The sequence below is a fragment of the Anser anser genome, assembly GCF_964211835.1.
Source record: "Anser anser genome assembly, chromosome: 2".
NCBI classification, from domain to species: Eukaryota; Metazoa; Chordata; class Aves; order Anseriformes; family Anatidae; genus Anser; species Anser anser.
This window is the reverse complement of record NC_139721.1, coordinates 159,014,480-159,037,172: the sequence shown is the minus strand read 5'-3', so window position 1 is coordinate 159,037,172 and position 22,693 is coordinate 159,014,480. Positions and strand designations below refer to the sequence as shown.

The 22,693-nt window shown below is 40.2% G+C and overlaps 1 protein-coding gene and 1 long non-coding RNA gene across 2 annotated transcripts in view; both read right to left on the bottom strand.

Moving 5' to 3' along the window:
* The window catches only part of ADCYAP1R1 (ADCYAP receptor type I), a 343,361-nt gene that overhangs the window by 158,309 nt on the left and 162,359 nt on the right, over positions 1–22,693 (bottom strand). The gene's annotated exons all lie outside the window — the stretch shown is intronic.
* Positions 10,849–21,198, bottom strand: LOC310895517. Its single transcript, XR_014580748.1, has 2 exons — positions 21,017–21,198; positions 10,849–19,007 (listed from the first exon to the last, which is right to left on the bottom strand). It is a non-coding gene; the product is annotated as an uncharacterized lncRNA (long non-coding RNA).

The window sequence follows — 22,693 nt, the reverse complement described above, 5'->3', positions numbered from 1 at the left end:
TAATTATCCTCTGTGCTTGCAATGTGGTTCATCACAGAGCCCTGCAAAGCCCTCTGGCAGTCAATACAGGGTTCGTATTCTGCGTCACTGGAAAGCTGTGTCTCTGAAGGAAAGCATGGTACCTGCTAACAGTGCATCACCCCCCTGGTAATTCAGTGTTATTATAGGGACAGACGTTCACAGTGATGCTTACATAGCCTCATGCCTTATCCTCTTTTAATTAGATGCTTTCCCAACACAAAAGTACTTCAGCACAGGTGAGTATAGAATCTATGTAGTCATGAGGGAGAAAAAAAATAGAAGGAAAGGGAAGTATTTTACAGATTTGACATTGCCGACAAACAGAAAATGATTTTAAAGACTTTTAGATACCTAATAATTCATACAGCAGCTACTTAGAAAGTAGAAGCACTGTTGTCTGTACAGAATTTTCATCCACAATGAGTCCAGAAATCAAAGCCAGATTTTTGCCAGTTGCCTTGTTTCCTTCAGTGTAAATCTAAAGCTGTGTTTTTTCAATATCTTCTTATCTGTGAAGACATTTTTTTTTCTACTTTTTTTTTTTTTCCTTACTCTTACAGTGCTGTATAGGAAATTTAAGCCTACAAATATCTCAGCTATCTTTTTTACTACAGACCATCAGGGACAACGGGTCAAATGTCATTCTAGAGTAATTGAAAATTATTACTCTCTAAGCACGAAAAACCAAAGTAGGCAGGGAAAGAGGAGCACAATGACACCAGCCCCACCTTCAGGCCAGGAAGGTTTTGGATGACAATTAAGCAGAGCTGGATGTATCCCTTTCCAAAAATGTAATCACCCTTGGGTGAGTCTTAGGTGTATATTCATAGCTGTGGGATAGGACAGAGCAGACAACAGAAGTAATTCAAAAAGTGGAACATTTGGAAGAGACACAGACTAGACCAGAAAATGATGCAGTCAGCCCCTGAGCCAGCTCCTTTGAAGTTACCTCAGGCCCACGTGCCTGGCATTCACACCTTCAGCTGGAGAATTGTGGTTAGATATGCTTGACACATCTGGGAAAGGGTGTCTTTGGTTCTTGTGATGCTCTTGGGACTATTGCCCTTAAGGGTTTGTGAAGTACCTTGCACAACAATGTTTTCCTCTTACTATCTCAGTGTGGTGCTATGCAGTCAACCTCTTTTATTTTTTTTTCTTTTTTTTCTTTTTTTTTATGAAAAAAGAGGGAAAGAGAGGAGAAGATGGGAAGGAGGAAGAACACCGCACTTTTTTTTTTTACTTTTTTTTTTTTACTTTTTTTTTTTTTTTTCCAAGACAACATTAAAATAATATTTATTTAGGGACTTGGTGTAGAGTCACTCCACTTAGTCTGCAGGACTCTGCTGAAAACAGGGAGTCTCTGCACTGGACTTGCAGTGCTCAGCCCGCAGCCAGCTTTGATCCTCAAAGGGTACATGCTTGAGTTGCATGCCATAGGAAAGCCAATAATCTGCTCCCAGACCAGAGCTGACCCTAAAGGAAATGTCATTATGTTCATACTGGGTCTATGTTAACAATTGCAGAATGTTGAAACACGTTCTGCACAATATAATCTCAATGGTCAGGGTGTCCATGGGGAAATTAATCTGTAACCCCAGGTGAATCACTCAGACGGTGAGAAAGGAATAGCATAACCCGAATATTAGCTAAAATAAAAACAATAACAAAACAAACAACAACAACAACAAACACAAGCCATTGAGGGGATCCAACAAAGTTTGAGAAAGCTTCTGAATATAACTAACTTTCTTTCTTTGGGCAAGAAATTTATCATGCCAGATTTATTCAGTAGTGTAACCTAGGGGCCCAACTTTTCATCAGTAAAACAGCTATGTCCAATGTTATTTTGTTACAGTCCCCTTTCTGAGATCTGGGTGTATTTCTGCCACTTTCCATGTTGCTCTAGAACACCTCTGATCTCAAAGTAATGTCAATTAAGCAGGCTTAATTTCCTAGCTTGTAAATAAACTTAATCTCACTCTGGCAGGTACTTTTCCAAGGTGTGGGAGACAGCTTCTTTTTGTCTCTTAGCCAAGGTTTTCCAGCCATGGCCTGAGAAGCTCCCCAGCTTCCAAGTAAGATTTCACTTCACAGAATCATTCCTTACATCTAGTTGTGTCTTGATAGACAATAATTACTCATTCACAAATAAACCTATCACAAAGTGGGTAGTGGAGAGACTGTAAGGGAAGGGTATATTTGTGTGTCTCTGTCTCCTTCAGGAGGAAGTAAAAAATATCCAGTTGTCTTCAATGAGCCCTGTAACATGCCCCAAATCCTGAGAGTCTTGTTTTATCTCCAGCAGTGGATGACTGGAAGATGAAGGATCAGGGAATTCTCCCTGCGGTCAGCCTGGAATAGCAAACAATTACGATGCAGCAAATCGAAGCTGGACTGCCCCTGAGTGCCTTGGATTTGTTACAGAGTGTTTTGCTTTTCTCATTTCTGGCAGGGTTATAGCTGGGCTTGTTATCTCTACCTTGCTGTGTCCCTGAGCTGCATATCATGTGCCTGTGCAGATGCAAACACAGAAGAGCAGAGCAATGATGGCACAGAAGTGCTGCCTGGGATCCCCAAGCCCCAGACAGGGTGTTTTTTACACCGCACATCACTCAGCAGCCGTAGCAGCACTTCCTTGCTGTGTGCAGTGGTTCAGTGGTGTAAGGCGAGGTCTGGGAGGCATCAAACACCTCATTGCCATTACAGCAAAATGGGGAGGTTTTTCTAAATACAATAAAGGGTGATATTAAAATATTGCACTGGCAACAGAAGATACAGACAGTCTTAAAAATCTATTAAAGGAGATTAAAGATGTGGAAAGCATTTTAGTCATGAGCCAAGAAATGTAAGAGTTTTAAGAGGGAAGGTTAGAAGCTGACTGTAAGATTCCTATCGAGCTTGCTGGTGATAAATGTAAATACGATTTCATACAGTGCAGAAGCAACCTTTTCTGTCTCACACAAAGGAATTAATCAGGAAGGGAGCTCAGGACTGTATAAAAAAAATACAGACACTTCACTTGAAATACAACCAGTTTGAGATGGACAAATCTCCTTTTTATCACCACTAAAGGTATCACAAGAACCAGTGCTTCTGAGTCTCTTCTTCTTTACAGATAATAAGACTAATTGACAATTGCAGGATCCTGATAAGGCCTAGATGCAAGATGAAATGTAGGCTCAGATGCAAGATAGCTCTAATGACTAACATTAACAAGGATGCTGACTATTATTAAATCTGTGCTTTCATGGTGGTGGTGGGGAAAGGTTACTTCTATATGTGGTTTATTTTGCAGCAAATAATTCAATGACAACAAAAGGGGTACTTAAATCCAGGAAGACCAGTGCAATTAGCTCTAGTGATTTGGAATTATACAGTTGACAATTAGGAACAAAAGGGAGAGAAGATAGAATTAGGGAGAGAAGATAAGATACCCTGTGATCCTCTTTGTCTGTTTATGGAAAAAAAAAAAAAAAAAGTGGAAGCAGTTATTGGGTGTAGGAAGAGGAGAATAATGTGTCATTTTTCCACTTTATACTGTTTCTGCATAATTCATTAGAAAAACTACATGTCTTTATGGAGTGCTGCCTAATATATAAATAAATACATGGAATAAAAGACTAAAGCTTATAGAAATGTCTGTATTTCTCTGCAATACAGACACCTGTTGCTGAGCACATCATACCAGGCTCATTTTACAGTTAGTGGGAAGAAATAGGCACTTTTTTGGTGCAAGTCACATAGCATGTTTCAGATATTTGTTTTAAGGTGAGATAAACCATGTTCTGGTTTCTGGTGACTGTTTTCACTGGCTCTCCAGTGACTGCAGAATCAAGAGGGAATATCTCCAATAGAGATATTCCTATTGGAAAAATATATATATATATATATCATTATCTAAGTCATAGTTTGAAGGACAAAATGTCTGTTTTGGCTGTCATAAAGATGACTTAGATGATTGATACCAGACTAATATAAATAGACTATATTGGAAGGAAATAAGGCCTACTGATCAACTCTTTAATTTAATGGCAAAAGGCATAGGAGGACTGGCTGGAAGTTATATTACTTCATGTTAGAAATAAAACATGTTTTAGTACTTAAAGTAGTAAACAACTCCAAGGAAAAACACAAGTTTGCTATTCATCCTTTCTGATATCTTCAAATCAAAATACTTTTTTTTTTTTTTTTTTTTTTTTTCCTGGAGGAGATGCTTCAAATAGACAGAAACTATTGAGCACAGGCTCAGCAAGGTTTGAATTTCACCAATGGAGTCCTGAAAAATGCCTGTGAAACTTTACACTTTTGCTTGTAATGTCATTAATATTGACAGAGCTTACCTGTCTCTTTTAGTTTAAAACCACTACCCCTTGTCCTATCACCACACGCTCTGAAAAAAAGAGCTCCTCCCCATCTTTCCTGTAGGCCCCATTTAGGCACTAGCAGGCCGCTGTATGGTCTCCCTGGAGCCTTCTCTTCTCCATGCTGAACAACCCCAGCTCCCTCAGCCTGTCTTCACAGGAGAGGTGCTCCAGCCTCTGAGCATACTTCTAGCCCTCCTCTGGACTCATTTTAATAGTTTCATGCCCTTCTTGTGTTAGGGGCCCCAAAGCTGAGTGCAGGGCTCCAGGTGGGAGTCTCAGAAGAGGCACAGGCCCATCTCTCAAGACCTTCCAGATCCCTCTGAATAGCATCCCTTTCCTCCAGTACTGAACACACCACGCAGCTTGGGGTCACTGTCAAACGTGCTGAGGGTGCACTGTCCATGTCACCAACAAAGATGTTCAACAGTGCCAATCCCACTACCGACCCCTGAGGAACACCACTCGTCACTGGTTTCCACTCGGACATTGAGCTGTTGATTGCAACTCTTTGAACGCAACCATCTAGCCAATTTCTTACCCACTGACTGGTCTATCCCTCAAATCCATTTAGAGACAAGGATATTATGGGGAACACTGTCCAATGCTTTGCCCAAGTCCAGGTAGATGATGTCAGTTGCTTTTCCCCTATCCACCAATGTTGTAACCCCTCTGTAGAAGGCCACCACATTTGTCAGACTATGTGGCTAGAGCTCTTGCTGATGAAAACTGAGGCAAAAAAAATTTTTTGAGTACCTCATTGAGTACCTCAGCCTTCTCCATGTCCTGGCTGACTGGGTCTCCCCTTTCCTTCCAGAGAGGGCCCATGATTTCCCTAGACTTCCTTTTTTTCACTGATGTGCCTATAGAGGCCTTTCTTGTTGTCCTTGATGTCCCTGGCCAAATATAATTCTAATACGGCTTTAGCTTTCCTAAACTGATCCCTGGCCACTCGGACAATTTTTCTGTACTCCTCCCAGGCTACCCTTACTTGCTTCCAGCCTCTGCAGGCCTCCTTTTTCTGTTTGAGGCTCTGGGCATCTATCACTAACACTGGCATCAAACTGGGAGGACCAGGATGGATTGAGGTTCCTCTCCCACAGCAACTCTAGATGAAAGGTCAGGCTGGATGGGGCCTTGGCCAACCTAATCTAGTGGGTGGCATCTCTGTCCATGGCAAGGTGTTGGTGTTAGATGATCTTTAAGGTCCCTTCCAACACAAGCCATTCTATGATTCTATGATCTATGATCACTCTTCACCAGCTTGGCAAGCCAACGACAAAAGATGTTTTTTCCCTTCTCTGACAGGTGGTCCCCATCAGCCCCCAGCACACCAGGTTTCTCAAAATGAGTCCCATGGTCTAAGTAACCTTGCTACCTTTTAATGTCCCATAGTCTAAGTAGCTACTTGCTACTATTTAACTCCTGGGCTGATAACATTTTCTCCATTCACCTGCAAACTTCTGTCATTCAGGTCTATCACCAATGCATTTATTTCTCATTCTCTGAGTTGATTTGTGTTTGTTCAGTAATGTGCAATTATGTGTGGATGGATATTTACCATTGCATTCCTCTACCATCTTCTGGTCCTACATAACCTATCACAGACCTCCTAAAATAACTTACGGTCTTCCAATTATGAACTCCTTCCAGGAGTGGTGGATCTAAGTCCTCTCCGTCCAAGAGAGAAAAGAACTAAATCCTTCCCTGCTAGCTAGGGTATTATGATCATATGGCTACTATATGAAAAGAAGGCTGACAGTAAATGAGTTCTTCTCAGATCAACATTTTTCCTTAGATGAAGAATGCCAAGTCGAGGTCTGGAGAAGGTCATATTCAACGTCTTCCATGAGCTTGAGGAGAGGAGCTTAGATAGTGCACATCACTAAACATTGCCTGTGTATCCTCAGAAACTGCATAAAGAACTTCACAAATAATTTTAGAGTAATTAAATAATTTTGTTTGGGTCATACAACTTCAACATCTCAGCTACACACCCAACGCCTGTAGGCCAGATTCTGCCTTGTGTCCCTACCTAGTCTAATACTCATACTCATACTACTAAATCTCATATTACCTGCTACATCTGAATTTTGATCATTGATCTTATGAATTATTTATACAAAAGGACTTTATCTGTGACACAAACATTATAATTATAAGCATTATAATTGTGTTATAAATCATTAATTAAGAAAACGATCTCACATTTTATAAGACTGTTTTGCAATATTGTCAAATGCATTAACCTTGCTTGGGGTATTCAATTGTTTTGTTTCATCATCCACCAAACAACCTCAATGTTACTGTACAAAAAAAAAAAAAAAAAAAAAAAAAAAAAAAAGTCGTCCATCTTTTACCTGTAGGAATATATATATATATTTTCATTGATGAGTGTAGCTGAGATTTTCATTAAAGTCTTATAAGAATAAGCAATGTTTATGTTGGCTATCCCTGCCTGGTCCTCTGTATTGTCTAGACGTTGCTGTTTTAGGTTGCTCAAAAACTGACCTCTCTACAGATCAGTAACAAACATTACTGGTTTGTGATGGACTACCAAGAAGTTATCTTGTCTGATTTGAACTCTTCCTTCCTTCCTTCCTTTCTGCCTGCCTTCCTGCCTTCCTGTCTTCCTTCCATTTTTTTTTTCAAGAAAAGCATCTCTCCATTGACCAAAATGTTCTTCTAGAGAAATCAAACTAACATTATTCTACTTAGAATATCCTTGCAAGAAGGAAGACCACATGATGCAAAATGAAACACAAAGAAAACCCTAGATGTAAATTAAATTGTAATTAAATTTCTGAAGAAACTGTTGATCAAAATTATTAGTCAGTAGCATAAACTACATTCTCCAGCTATGTTAATATTTTTTAATGTATTTAAGAAAATAACATAGGAAGATGATTAGACCACGTGGGTGTTTATGGGAACTTCTTTCCAAGCAGAAGGGAGAGCCCAAACAAAAAACCAGAGAGGAACATCCTTGTAAAGCTTTGTCAATGTTCTTCACTTCAGGATGGTCTTCCAATGTGTATTTTGGAGATTAGGATCCAAAAATTAGGATCTTCCTTTTTCTCCAAAAAACAGACTTGTGAACCCCCTTTGCGGAATGAACAAACAGATCTCATGACTTTTCAGTTCTAGAGTTTTGATTTGTAATTACCATCATGCAATAAGAGCTCCAGCTCACATTCTTTCCCCAATTCCTCTTCTCCCTTTCTTGATCTATTTCCCCATGGTCCAGAAAAAAAAAATACTTTCTGGTCATACACTTATGGAACAATTTTCATCTGTCATGTTTTTCTTTCATAAAAAATAAGACTGATTGTAGCTGCCAACTCCATTTCTGTACAAAACAAAAACATACTCCAAAATAGTTTCTAATATATAAGCTTATCTTCACAAAAATGTGAGGTTTTAAACAAAAATATGTATAAATGTATAAACATCATCCATAAGTGAGTGGTTTTATTTGGCCCATGTTAGGCATAAAATCTCTATTTGGAACACAAGGCTGATAAATAGGATATCAAAAGAGGTTGTCATACAGAAGATAGCCTTGTTTTAAGTAATCTTCTGTCTTTTAAGCATGTTAGCAGACACATGCACAAGGGGAGAACTTGCTCTATACCAAATGTTGCTGTTGTGTACCTTATGGGTAACTGGATTTTCCTGGCAACACCTTGAGTTTAATGTCTCATCAACATTACTGATGCCAGGGCAAGCTCATGCTTTTGCTTAGACAGTCTTACATCTTTCTACTTGTAGTAGTCACTACGTAAATATTACAGTGAAATCAATGAGACCTGACTGACCCGATGGCTGATCTTTCAGCAGCAACAGATCCCATGTCTTGGCAGGCAGAGACTTTTGCATACATTTATAACTGTCTTTCTACACCAAAGCAAAAATTCCATGAAAGCAAAATTCTATGAGAGAAGGAAGGAAGGAAGGAAGGAAGGAAGGAAGGAAGGAAGGAAGGAAGGAAGGAAGGGAGGGAGGGAGGGAGGGAGGAAGGGAGGGAGGGAGGGAGGAGAAAAAAACAAAAACAAAAAGAAAAACAAAAAACACAGATAAATACAGAAACAAATGAGCCACAATATTTTTGGGGCAGGAAATGGCTTCTTTTGTGGGTTTTGTATCTCCTTTGTTCAATGAAATGCCTATAATTTAACATCACAGTACTTAGTTATGGTTTGTACTCTAGACACCTCTGTGCTCTGTAAATAATATTTATATTATCGTATTTTACACATGCACAGAAAGTTTTTTTATTGTCATCATCATGATTCCCTTGTGTGCCATCTCTGCCTTCTGGCAGGTTGTTATTTTTATTGCTTTTCCATGCAGAATTTTCTCTGATTTCTCTCTTCTTTTCAAACTGAAGTCATGTTCTGGAGGACAATAAGTTTTTCAAAAGATCTGGATAATACACAGAGAACTTAATCACTTCCTCTTTGATTTTCATTTTCCAGTTAGACTTTTTTTTTAATCCCTTCCAATTGGGCTCACAGTTAAACAATCAATGAGAACAATCTTTGCTAAAAGTTTGATTCATGTCCTTTTCAGAGCTTTATTGCTAATGCAGCTTTTAATGCTTGTTGCTGTTGTTGTTGTTGTTGTTGTTGTTTTTCAGCCATCTTAGGTTACATGGGACATCCACATGAGACTGCAGATACTACATAGCACATACAGGAAACTGATGCCTTCTAGATAAGCAGTTGGAGGATGTCAGAATACTCCTTAGGACAACAAAAATACATCGAGGGGAGAATTAGTTTCTCTAAAAAAATAACATTTATGGTCTCTTGGTGGCTGTCATCTACCAGAATATGAAGATACAGGTTTCCTATGTTTCCTATGGGTCCTGTGGCAAGAGTGACTTCCCCACACAGGCATGGTAGATGTCCAAAATGACAGCATTTAGGCAACACTCTCCTATCCTGTCCCTGGTGTCTTATGGTTAACTGTCCAGCCTCAAGCTACCCACCTTAGATTCCTTTCCCACTTATAAGAGAGTAATAGATTTTCCAAATTGACATTCAGTCTATTTAGACACGACTCAACACAAACTTGCATAACCAAATGTGATAGGACATACTACCTAACAACCAGCTGATATCAAAGGCTAAATTTTTCATCAGTAGCCTGCAGTTAAAGCAATGTAACCTGACTGTGAAACTACAGCCTTGTTGAGAGCTGCAGCTCCCAGCTGAGATGGGGAAAGAGGTAACTTCTTATACAGCTGTCTTCAAAGAGTGCCTAGCCATGCTTTTCAGGGTCTTTTCACCACTATTAATAGTGCACCTTACTACTACTACTAATAAAAATAACAGCAATAATAAATACTAATAATGTCACGATGATTCATGAAATAAATGCAGAGAAAAAAAAAAGAAAAAAGAAAAAAAGTCAGCCCGGTCATTTTTTTGGGTAAAATCTAGAGGATTCTCAAGTAAAGACTGATTTTTACCCTTGTATTTTTATTTATCTTGCTGTTTTTTGGGGGATAACTTTATCTAAATTGCTAGGAAGGTCATCATCCTAGATTAGTAAGTCCTCCTGACCATCCTGACTTCCTGCAGTGACTTAAGATCTTCCTTTTTTATTCTTATCTGCACACTTGGACTTCCACACAAAGGAAGCCATGGTGTATAGTGGGATAGATTTGTCCCAGCAAATGGTTGAGGTTCATTCATGTGCATCTTCTTCGTATATCTGCATCTTCTGGCATAGACAGAAGTCACATAACAAGACCTATAGGAATAAAACGAATCCAGGTAACCCCCTAAAATATGAGTTTTTAAGTGAAATAATGTATAGGTCCCATTCCCTCTAGAGAACAATTTCTGGAGAAAGTGTTTTAATTATTATTATTATTTTAATTTAATATTCTTGTGATATCCTAAGGTGTTTAGCAAATCACTAAGTTTCTTTACAAAAACAAACAACTTTAGTTTCTGTATCCTAAGATGTGGTTTGTAGAGTTATTTCATGAAACACACTAAAGATCTCATTTGCATGAGATGGACATCATTCAGTGTGATAGGAGTTATTTAACAATATGAAAACAATGATGGCCCAGAAAGGCAAATAAAAAAATAATTCTCCTGTTTCCCCCATTTTTTGGAAAGAAATGTTTCCAGGAAGGAAAAGGAAGCTGGTTAAAATTATAGCTCTTCTTATTTTTTTCACCCCAAAAATCTATTTTAAAATGCATTCCATTATTTGGGTTATAAAGTCTTTTCACTGGAAAGATAAAATTACCATATTTTTCAACACATTCATCCCATTTGTTGTTAAAATTTCAGTTTGTTTCCCATGCCATTAAGGGAGTCTTTTGAAAAAGGAATAAAATAGCATCTTAATTAAGGAGCAATTTTTGTTTTCCTTCTGATAAAATAGGAATCTTATTCTAACCATCTGGGGCTGAATTAAAGACACAGTCAGAAATGGGAATGAATTAGCCCATGTGGGTAAGATTTACCACCCCAAACTTCAGGGGAGATGCCTATTTACCTACACAGAGGTTCCCATTGTCATATGTTGAGGGTACCAGACATGACACAAGCATGGCTGTCATGGCAGGATGTAGGGGAAGTTTGTGCCCTTGGACCATAGCCATGAAGCCAGCAGTACACCAGTAAACAATTCTGTTTGTCGGAAATCAGAATTCTGCACTACATCTCCATTGACTATAAGTAGAGCAGCCTATGGTGTGCACCTCAGAGCTGAATGTCTATAATGTCGGTGTCCACTTTTAGAGAGCTAGATTCTACTCATCCTCTCCTTACATCTGTATATAACATCAGCTAAAGATAACAGGCAAGATTTTTCTTTAGCTTTGGTCATTTCATTCTGTAGCATTGGCACAAAGAAAGCCAAACTGAAGAAAGCCAGCATATTTCTGAATTCTTCACTGTCTGTTGTAAATAAATGTGTTGTGCTCCCACATCTCTGTCTTCCTCCATCTCAGGCAAGAATCGTTACTGTCTCCCAAGGCAGCAAGGGGGGAGCCCACACTGCACTTAAAGGCTTTTGTTGGGTGCCCAACAGTCTTTGAGGGCTGTCAGACAGGGAGAACACACCTGCAAATGCTTTAATCAACACTGGCAGCTGTAGATTAAAGCATTTGCAGGTGATTGCATCTACAATCCATGCTGGTTTCAGGTAAGTATTTGAATGAGAAAAGGTGGGCTTGATGACCTTCCACACTGACAGACAAAGCCACTTTCACTGTAAGCCACTTTCTGTCAAGCACAGGTTCAGATGCTCAATCAAGGCAGACAAGTAAATTTAGTTTCTGTCCTGCTATGCACAATGTCAATCCATTTAACGTGCCTCACTGTGGTGACCTGAAAGAATTGTATGGTTTACTGCACACAGTTCCTCTTCTGTCTGGCTTGTTTTAAGAGTGGGAGGGAAAAGGAGAATGGGTGGAAGGGGTGGAGTGAATACATGAAGCCCTAAGTGTTTTCAATAGAGCATTAATTGAAATGTTGTAGATACTATTTGCCTCAGCTGTGGCTTTTCATAATAATTAGTATGAAGGATTCAGAGAACAAAAATAAATAAATATATTCACGGACAGAAAGAAAGTCAAGCACTAAGTTGGGAATCTAGGAATCTTCTAAACTCCTGAACCTTGTAAATTGGACAACTACAAGTCCTGGGTCCAGTTGGGATGAATCCAGGGAGCTGGCTAACAAAATGCTGTCACTCTCTTGCTTCTTTCAAGGATTTTAGTGATCATGAGAGAACCCCAATGGGTCATATATAACTATATACATTTTTTTAAATTAAAAAAATAAATATTAGCAATTAAAAAAAAAGTAAAAAAAGCTATGATAATCCTTAAAAGAGGGTAAGGAGAAAGGTCCAGAGAATTACATACCAATTAGCTGTACTTTAGCCCTGCTGAGTGCATCAAGTCCCCATAAAAAGCATTTTAAACGCATTCAGATGTGAAGAGAATGACCAGAAACAGGTAACATGAATTTCTAAGAGCAAATTGTAATTGGTCAACCTAATTGTATTCTGAGAACATGACTGGCTCTGTTGGTAGGTGGAGAGCTGCAGATTATGTTTATCATGACTTATGTTTTAGATATGGTCTTCTATAGTGTTCCTTCAAACAAGTTTGAGAGGTAGAGGCTAGATTTCAAGGTAGGTAGACAGCTGGCTCCTCTCAAAGGTCAGTTTGAACTTTAACTGACATCAGCTATGACTGAGGTTCTCAGCATTAAGTCGTGTTTAATATGATTGTCAATATCTTGGTCAATGAGTAAGAATGCACGCTAAGCATGTTAGAGGATGACAGAAAATTGTGGGGAACAGTCAAATTGCTGGAGAACAGGTGTGCTGTTTAGAAATATCTTGCCAGTTTGGAGAAGTGGGTTCATAAGAACTTCATGAAGTTCAAAGAAGACAAATGGGAAGCCCAGCTGATGGGATGGAGTAACTTCATGCAACTTTATATGCTCGGAGCCAACTGGATAGAAAACAGTTATGCAGGAAAGGACTTGGGGTAATGGTGGACAACTAGTTCAACATGAGCCAGTAGTGAACCTTTGAAGTTACAAAAGTCAACTACAACCTGAACTGAGTTAGCAATATCATAGCCAGGAGGTTGAAGGAAGTTTTTTTTTTTTTTTCCCCCCTCTATTCATGACTCATGAGGATGATTTCGGAGTATTATGTCCAGTTTTCAGCCTTCTGTTACAAGACAGACAGTGATAAACTGGGGAATCTCCAGTGGAAGTCCATTAAGATGGTCAGAGGGCTGGAGCACATAACATGCAAGAAGAGGCTGGGGGAGCAGGGTTTGTTCACCCTAAGGATAAGGTGAACAGCGATCCAACTGCTTTCTTCAAAGACGTTATCTGACCACGTAGAAAAGACCAAATCAGACCCTTCTCAGAGTTGCAGAGCAAAAGGGTGAGAGACAACTGTCACAAGGAGAGTTGTGGATTAAGTAAGAAAATATCTGTAAAAGATGCTGAATACTGGAACAGGAGCCAATAATGTCTGTGAAATCTCCATCCTAGGAGATTTTCAAAACTTGGCTGGATTAGGTTCTTGGCAACCTGATCTTACTTTGAATCTGGCCCTGTTTTGAGCAGGAAATTTAATCAGAAGACCTCTAGAGACCCTTTCAAAATTAAATTATCTGATTCTAAAAGAGGAGGTACTTTGTAGTGCTTTAAGTAAGACATTGTGCTTTATATTGCAAAATGGTTTACAAGCCAGTTTGGAGAATGGGTTCACAACTCCTGATGACAGTGTTTAAGGTTCCTAGGTAGAGAAAAGGATAATGGAGGTCAAAACATCAGGAAGATATTTCAAAAATGCATGTTGAGACCATTCTCTGGCTCTGAGGGCAACTGACACAGCCCAGCTTACTTCCCTTCAGTTAAATTTGCTCTTTTACACTTCCCAGTGTGGCCTAACCCATATGGTAGCGTACCATGGCTCATTCTGTCTGCTGAACCATGACCAGGTGCTGTCTGGGGGATGGCTATTTGGCGCAGACCAAAACCATGCCAGAGACGGAGGTGGTAATTGCCCAGTCTCTGAGGAATGGTATTATATTGGGTTTATGTGGCAAGACCTTGGTAGAAGGGGTCTGCAAGGGTAATCTCTATAAGCAGAGCCCAGCAGCTGTGCCATGTCAGACCAGAGCCAGCTGCAGCCAGCTCCAAAAGGGACCCACCTCTGGTCAGAGCCACACCAGTGAACAATGCTGGTTGTGCCTCTGGGAGAGCAGATTTAAGGAAGGGAAAAGAAAACAAACAAACAAACAAAAAAAAAAAACAACAACAAAAACCAAAAAAAACACTGCTGCACAACAGCTGCTGGGTGAGTGAGGAGTGAGAAGCAGCCCTGCAGCCCCCAAGGTGAGGGCAGGAGGTGCTCCAGGCACGCAGCACAATTCCCCTGCGGCCTGTGGAGATGCCCCTGGTGGAGCAGGCTGTCCCCCTGCAGCCCACGGGTCCCACACGGAGCAGATCTCCACGCTGCAGCCCGTGGAGCAGCCCCCGGTGGAGCAGGTGGATGTGGCCTGGAGGAGGCTGCGGCCCATGGAGAGCCCCCGCAGGAGCAGGCCCCGGGCCGGAGCTGCAGCCCGTGGAGAGGAGCCCCCGCAGGAGCAGGGGGTCTGGGGGGAGCTGCCGCCCGTGGGGGACCCGTGCTGGAGCAGTTTGCTCCTGGGGGACGGACCCCGTGGTACGGAGCCGTGTGGGAGCAGGTCTTGAAGAGCTGCTGCCTGTGGGCAGCCCCCGCAGGCTCAGTTCGGGAAAGACGGCATCCCGTGGGAGGGGAGCGCGGGACTCACGCGGGACTGACCGCAGCCCCCAGTCCCTGTTCCCCTGTGCTGCTGGGGAGAGGAGGGAGAAGAGGGTGGATGGGGGGAAGGTATTTTTAGTTTGCCTTTAGTTTCTCACTATTCTGGTCTGCTAGTGATAGGCAGTAAATTATATGAATATCCCTACACTGAGTCTCTTTTGCCTGGGATTATAATTGTTGAGTGATCTCCCTGTCCTTATCAGAATCCTTGAGCCCTTTCCATTTTATTTTCTCCCCTTTTCCCTTTGAGGAGGGGGAGTGAGAGAGTGACTGTGGTGGAGTTCAGCTGCCCAACAGGGTAAAACCACCACGGGTACTCAGGGACATTCCAAGCCTGCAGTCCGCTTGCTTACAAAGACGTAGTGTGTGGGTGTGCAATCAGTAGTCCTGGAGTTTCTTCTAGATTCTGGATCCAACATATCCCATATCTGTTATATCCATTCCAAATGTAAGCTCTTAAAGCCAGGGTGTAAGCTCTTAAAGCCAGGATATAAGCTCTTAAAGCCATAAAACTCTTCAGAGGTTTACAGGGCTTGTTGCCAAGGGGCAGTGAGCTTAGTTGAGTTCCGCATGGCCTATAGAAATACCAAAGTTCATCCTTTGTTTTTCCAGGGCAAAAAAGGGATCTTGAAGACAAAGTATATTGTAACCATGTGACTAGCAGGGATGATCAGTACAGGCACTTGGGTACCTGGGTTCTTTTCTTCCAATTAGCTTGTTGGAGTATCTCTCTGCTTTCCTTCCCAACCTCAAACCATCAGTTAGGCAAGATTTAGAGGTAGCATCTTTCTCCAGTGCCTAACAGGGGAGCTCTGTTTGTGGATGGGCAAAGGTCTTTCTGGCTGCCATCATGTAACACTAATGATACTAGAAATGCCAGTTACCGTTCTCCTGAGTGTCACGTCTGATTTCTCTGGTTGTTTCACACTATATTCCTCTCTCTCTCCCTTCAGTCACACACCACTTTCTTAATTTTCCTTTACTGCCAAGCTCTTGCTATATTGACAGTGAACATAAGGCAGGTAGAGACAGAGGGAAAAGACAACGCAGAAAACCATATTCAGTTGTAACCTTCATTCCACCTCTGCTGTAGAACAGTGTTTTCAATAAGCTAAAAAAAAATTTTTTTCGTTAATGATAAAAAAAAAATCTGCTTATATTTTTGCTTGAACAAAGCAAATCATGAAAGAAAATTTGTGCAACTGTCACCAACAGAGTTTTTTTTTTTTTAAAAAAAAAAAAAAAAAGAAGGAGAGAGGCTATACTGTTGCTTATTTCTTCCCTGGGAGGCCGACTACAGCAAGTGTGAGAAATGTGTTGTTCAGTCCATCAATGAATCTTTTTAACCCATCAAGAAAAGAAACATTAAAAAAAAAGAAATAAAATGATTGTATTTAGGCATTTTAATGAACTGAGTGCAAGCTGCTTTTGGACTAACTGTCTAACCTTGTAGTGATTATTCAGTATTAGGTAACACACACCAACAATGACTTCAATCCTCTGTCATGACTAAGGACAAATTTATGGTTGGTGCTACACATAGGCAAAACAAAGACATCCAGTGCTTGAAGTGAATCTTTGCATTTTTTTCTTGCAGGAAGCACACCTAAATTGTTTCTATGCTATCTACTCAGTTTTAATAAAACACAAACTCGAGCTGTGCTGCCTCAGATAAGCTGGTAAGACTACGTAAAGTGAAAAGATTGAAAATCAGATCTTCCCTCAGCCTGTTCTGTTGCTGCAGGTTAGGTTTTCATCTCCACTCGTACTCACAACGCAGCATACTGTTTATTCCTGACTTGCAAAAACCTCCATGCTGTACCTTTTTACATCTTACAGAAATCTCTTTCAGTAGGGCAAAACACATGGCAAACCCAGAAGAAACAATCTGACCACTTTGTCATTTCTCGGAAGAACATTTTAGTCTAATGGTCTCTTCAGCAGTTTGGTATGGGTGATTTGTTGTCATCCTTCTTTTAGCATATCTCTGATTGCAAAGGAGAAAGAAGTATATCTTGTGCAGAATGCAAGATCCGCTACCCAGCAAAAAGGACAGAGAGCTGTATTTTTCAACACATTATGTGTTACACATAAATAAGTCAATATACATGCATTTAGAAACACCACTTGCAACTTTTGATTATATTCTGTTCTTGAGTTGTATCATCAGAAATGGACAGTGGGTAGTTACTAACTGTGACTACTAGGATTAGGTTCATAAAGAATAAAGAACATGTGGGATGGAGATAAAAGACTGGAAACAGGGAGAGAAATGCCAAGAATGGCTGAGTTTTCCTTCAAAGATTGTCTCTTTTAACAATACAGGGAACTGATAACTGTATTCCTGTGGGTATTCACATCCAAAGATATGGTGAAATCAGGCAATGCACCTAGCTCCTACAGAAATAATAACAACAATAAGAAGAAGAAGAAGAAGAAATTTATATATGACTTAGATGTTTAACCACTTTGAAAAATATTCTCTCAAGTACTCTTGTTGGCAACTATAATAGAGGCAAGGATCTCCACTGCAGACTGGCTTCTGTGTTGTAATTTTACATGGATCTTACCAGTAGGTGGACAGAGATCAAAGATGAGATTAATTCTTCAGGTGACCTCTTTACTCCACAGCCATTGCATGCTTTGCATTTCAGTTCTACTTAGTATTATTCTTTTTCCTTGAGATCCTGGAGCACTGAATATATTAATAGGGGCAGGGAAGCATGGAAAGGAGAAATAGTGGCAATCCTTCTTATAGGTGAATCAGAGAAATGTTTAATTTCATCTTTAGATGAAAAGTGTAAATTCTTACCTCACTTTGTATCTGGATTTGAATCTTCATTTTTTTTTTTTTTTTTTTTTTTTAAGATTGCAAGAGAGTTGACTTAATTTCTGTTTTGGTGAGTTTTAGAATCTCAGAAACATTGCTGTTGCCTAGCAAACCTACGAATGGTGGTAGAAAAAAAAAAAGACATTTTGGGATTAAGGATATTTTTCTGGATGGATAGTCGTAAAAGATACAGAATTTCATTCCATTCACCATTTCCTTATAATGAAAAAGCACTGAGAATTTGCACAAGATTTTCATCCCATCCAGTTTCTCTAAAATGAGTGTTTCGTGTTTTAACTTCATTTTGCCAGACCTTAAGCAGCAGCTCAGGATGGGTGTGGGATTCCCAGAGCTCCTTTGCTGTTTTTGTCAAGCTCATGAAAACGTCTTGGTAATAACGTGGATGGAAAGTATGATAGCTGCGAAGCAGGCACATTCCATTCTCTCAGGAGTGTGTGAGATGTGGTGTCTGGTCACGGACCCCCACAAAACCTAGGCTGTCAGGTAGACACCGTTATCTTTACAGCTGAGATGTGATTATTGGCAATGTACACCCCCCTAGTTTCTGGCAGCTTAAAGTAAAATAGGGCTGCTTAAGTCCTGACATGAGTCATTTTACCTGCAAGCTGACAAAGTGATGGTAAGGACACAGTCAACTGTGACATTGTGGCAAAAAATACAGTAACTTCTTTGAACTCAGTCACTCATGATCCTCTGACTGTGCCCAAAAGCAGTAGTTTCACCAGAGGATTTACAGCTTGTGAGACCATCATACGCTTTTACAACAGCACAGATGATACAAGATCACTGTATGTGCAATTTCATCTTGGGCAAACCTCCAGGGAAGTTGCACCTCAGTAACAGTTTAATTAAATTGCCAATGCCATGACCACAACTACGACAGAATAAGTAATTGCTTTTTTTTTTTTTTTTTTTTTTTTTTAACGTGACCAGGACAACCTTTAGCTGATACATATCTTCTTTCTCCAGCCTGCTGAATAGGAAATTGACCCAACTATCCCCCCCGTGAGAAGTATGACAAATTGCAGTTGAAAGAGTTTCTGGGTCAAGTGACATTTCTCCAGTAACATCAAGGGGTAAGGTCCATCAGCCACCACAGATGTGAGAGGTCTTCATCCAGCTGCACCATCAGTTCCCTGTGCCATGTAGAGCTGGTCACTCAGAACTACTGTAATAGTGGAACTTCAGCTAGGCACTTGGAGTCTGAATACATTCAGTGCTTACTTCCTAACTCAGATGGCCAAGGAGGATGGTACAAAAATCCATAACAGTCTTCCAGTGGTCCTTTTGAGTCACTTAGGTCTCAAAGATGGACTTGTGAGGTCTGGAAGCGAAACAATGTCTCCAGTGTGGCTTGATCCAGAGAACTGCCAGTCAATGGGTCAATACTTCCTTAGGTGTCACGGGGTTTCACTAGAAAACGTGATCTGGATGGAGAATCACAGTTTTCCATTGAAGGAATGCTTGCTTACCAGTTGCACTCAGATGTCTGTCAACACCTTTTTTAAGAGCTCTCTCCTCCTCCACCCCCCCACAAAAAAGGCACCACTGAAACAAATAATAATACTTATAAAATAATAAATGCAATATTTCATTTTATTTTGCTTCTTGATTTCTACAGATACATCATTACACATTTTCAGTGCTAGTCAGGAAAGGTGAATACTATTTTATTTTCCTCTTTAATGATAGCCTTTTTTTTTTTTTTCCTACATCCGTATTGACACATGAACTGGGGTGTTAAGAAAAATATTAAATTCTGGGGGGTTCATTTAACTTCAGACTTTCATCTTACAGAGTAATTTTATATTAGATACAAGGTGTCTAGGCAAAATCACACACTGGAGAAGCCAGTCTCTTTTCACTGAGGGAACAGACAGGAAGTTTTAATGCTTTTATGTAGCTAAAGTTAGGTGAAATTAATTCCTCCTGCATTTCTAAGACTTACAATAAATATGACAATTGGGAACATTCTGTTTGTTTCATACATGGCAAGTATTATTTTTACTACCATTGTCATTCCTGTGAAAGGTTAGAATGATATTTTTCACTTTTCTGTCTAATGAATGCTAAATACCACTTTCAAAACTTACATTGTCCTGAACATATCAGATAATTGACTTTAAAAATATATATATATATTTCAGCGGTGGATTGTCTTTTTTTTTTTTTTTCTTTTCTGAGCAATTACGTGTAAGTTCAGATCTAAATTTCAGATTAATGTATTGGGATTCAAAAGCTTTTCTTCAATGTCTACTGAATTCCAGTATTTTAGTAGCAAGAATAGGTTAAGAAACGAGTTATGCTTTCAAGCTGACATTGGAGTCATTTTTTTTGAATAAAACAGGACTGGGAATGCTCAAAATCTCAGAAAAGCAGACCAGACAGCATCTCTCCTACTAACATGTATTTGCTCCCGCTGCTTATTTTTCAACTGAAATAACAATCCTTTGTTTGAGAATCCCCATTAGTTGCTCTGGAGATAATTATGAGGACAGGAGAAAAATGGAAATTCTGGGTGAAAGTATAAAAAGAGGAAGAGAGAAATTCCTGGTGCAACAGAGATCCTCTTAATAGTAATAATAATTAAAAACATAAAAAAAAAATAAAGAGGAAGCAAAGAGAAGGCTCTAGGCTAAAAAGCTGATTCTTAGCACCTGTGTGAAAGGAAAAGAGAGAAAAGATCTCTCACAGTTTAAAGGAAAGGATTCACCTCACTATTCATAAGCACCTGCGAAGTAGCCATTTCTGCCTGAGCTAGTCCCCTGGGCCTCCTTCAGGAGGTATAATCAATTCACTCAATGGACTCTAAACTTCTATTTCTCTCATCCTCAACTAGACATCTAATGTAGGTGAGATGAGCCATGCTCAAGTGTCTATTTTTGTCCATTGGCTGTCAGGGAAGCCATGGGGGAAGAAACATCCAAGTCTGCATTGCAGACATCTGCTGAGAGGTGCAGGAAATCCCACACAGGGGGAGGACAGCAGAGCCTGTAAATTCAATACCTCGTATGTAAGGATCTGATGCCCCCTCGGATTCTGCCTCATGTTGCCTCAGCTCGTAGCTGTGGTGCTTGCAATGAACGCATTGGCTTTGCAGCAGGGAGGTATTGCTCCTGCAGCTGCTACACAGCAGGCCCAGCTGCTCAGCTACCAGTGGAAAAAAAAAATCTGACACGAGATCATTGCAAAGGTAATAGGCAGTGATACCGCAGCAGCCACAGAACAAACACTACTTTGCAGGGCTCTGTGCTTACAGGAGCCATCTAGAAAACACAGCAACAATACACACTCCTGTAATCCTGCTCATCCATTAATTTGGGTAGAAATTGAGCAGCACGGTCAAAGGTTGCAGAAGGCCACCATAGTAATCAAACCCCTAAATTCTGAGCTGAGCTGAGGAGTGTTTGGTGTAATAACATAAGCAAGAGTATACCTCGACCTGCAAAATTATCCCCCTCCAGCGAGATAGTAGAACAACTGGTATCACCTCCAAACTGACCAGAAGGAGACTGAGAGCATCCACATGTTATACAGAATAGACAAAAAGACATTTTTGTCTGCAGCTCTTACAATGATGGTGCAGTGATGGAGTCTGCTCTGAGCGGTTGGGAAGGGAAGGGAAGGGAAGGGAAGGGAAGGGAAGGGAAGGGAAGGGAAGGGAAGGGAAGGGGAGGGAAGGGGAGGGAAGGGAAGGGGAGGGAAGGGGAGGGAAGGGGAGGGAAGGGGAGGGGAGGGGAGGGGAGGGGAGGGGAGGGGAGGGGAGGGGAGGGGAGGGGAGGGGAGGGGAGGGGAAAGGGGAAAGACCTTTCCATCCCAGATCATGACTAGCTTCTTCCTTCCTTTCCCTCTCCTTCAAATAGGAGCTTTAACATTTTCTTCTTGAGTCACTGTGATAAATATGTCTTGGATTTATTTTCACAGTTTTTACAGCTTTCTCTCTGGAAAACACTGGTTAATTTCTTGTGAAAACAAATTAAAAGGAGACTTTGGGATAGATTACACCCACATTAACAAACGATTGTCCACTTTCCCAACTCTCTATCTGCTTTGCAGCGTTTTTGTGGGATAAGTGAGAGCTGAGAAAGATGAGAACAATTTAATGGATAAGAGTGTTCCAGGAAAATTGTCAAGATTTCCTTGGACCATTGAAATGATTTTTCATCTGTCAGCTTCAGATTTACTTGCACTTTTCTATGAGATACTTGATTCTGACCATTACAACACATACCTAGCTGATCAGACCAAGGTAAACTATGAGCTGTTATGATCTTTTAGTTGTAGAGAATGTGTTCTGGCTTTTGTCAGTCATTGGAGCTTTAGCTGATATGGTATTAGTTGAATTCTTCTGAAGTCATTAGTTTTTTCAGGGATTTCAATGAGCTGTTTGTAGCTCTGTAAAGTCATTCCCTGATGGCCTCCGTCAAGCCTGAACACTTATATCAGGAAACAAAAGTTGACACGTTAACCTTTATTGCATTGACTATGTGCAAACAACAGAGTTTAATAAGCTGCGAAAGAACATATTTAATAACAACAACAACAACAACAACAACAACAATAATAATAATTATAATAATTATAATAATAAAAGCCAAGGCAGCAGCAGACTAAAATCTGCTGCAGTAAGAAGAAGTCTGTGCAGGCTCAGTTCTCAAATGCAGTCAATTGATATGATTCCAGTAAAATCAATGGTGCTGGGTCAAATTATACTAGTAGTGTATCTGGACCCAAGAGGATAAGTATGTGATAGCATTACTGAATCAAAGATGGATGAAAACACTGCTAAACTGAACTAAGTATTCCTATCTCCCTCCAGAATATAGAAGAAAGGGAAAAACAGGTCGTGTCTCTGCTGCCTTTGCACAGCTTCCAAAATAATCATGGTTTCCTGCTACAGACTGCTCTATTTTAGCATTACATCCTGATGTATTTATGTACACACACACACACACACATGCCTGCACATAACATCATATTTATCCACATTTTTTTCATTTCTCTCCATTATCGCAAATTAAATTATAGCCTTGATGACTCTGGATAATGCACAATGAAAATACTCTCCTTGAGCTATGATTTTAAATTCCCAAACGTATTAATTAAATACTGA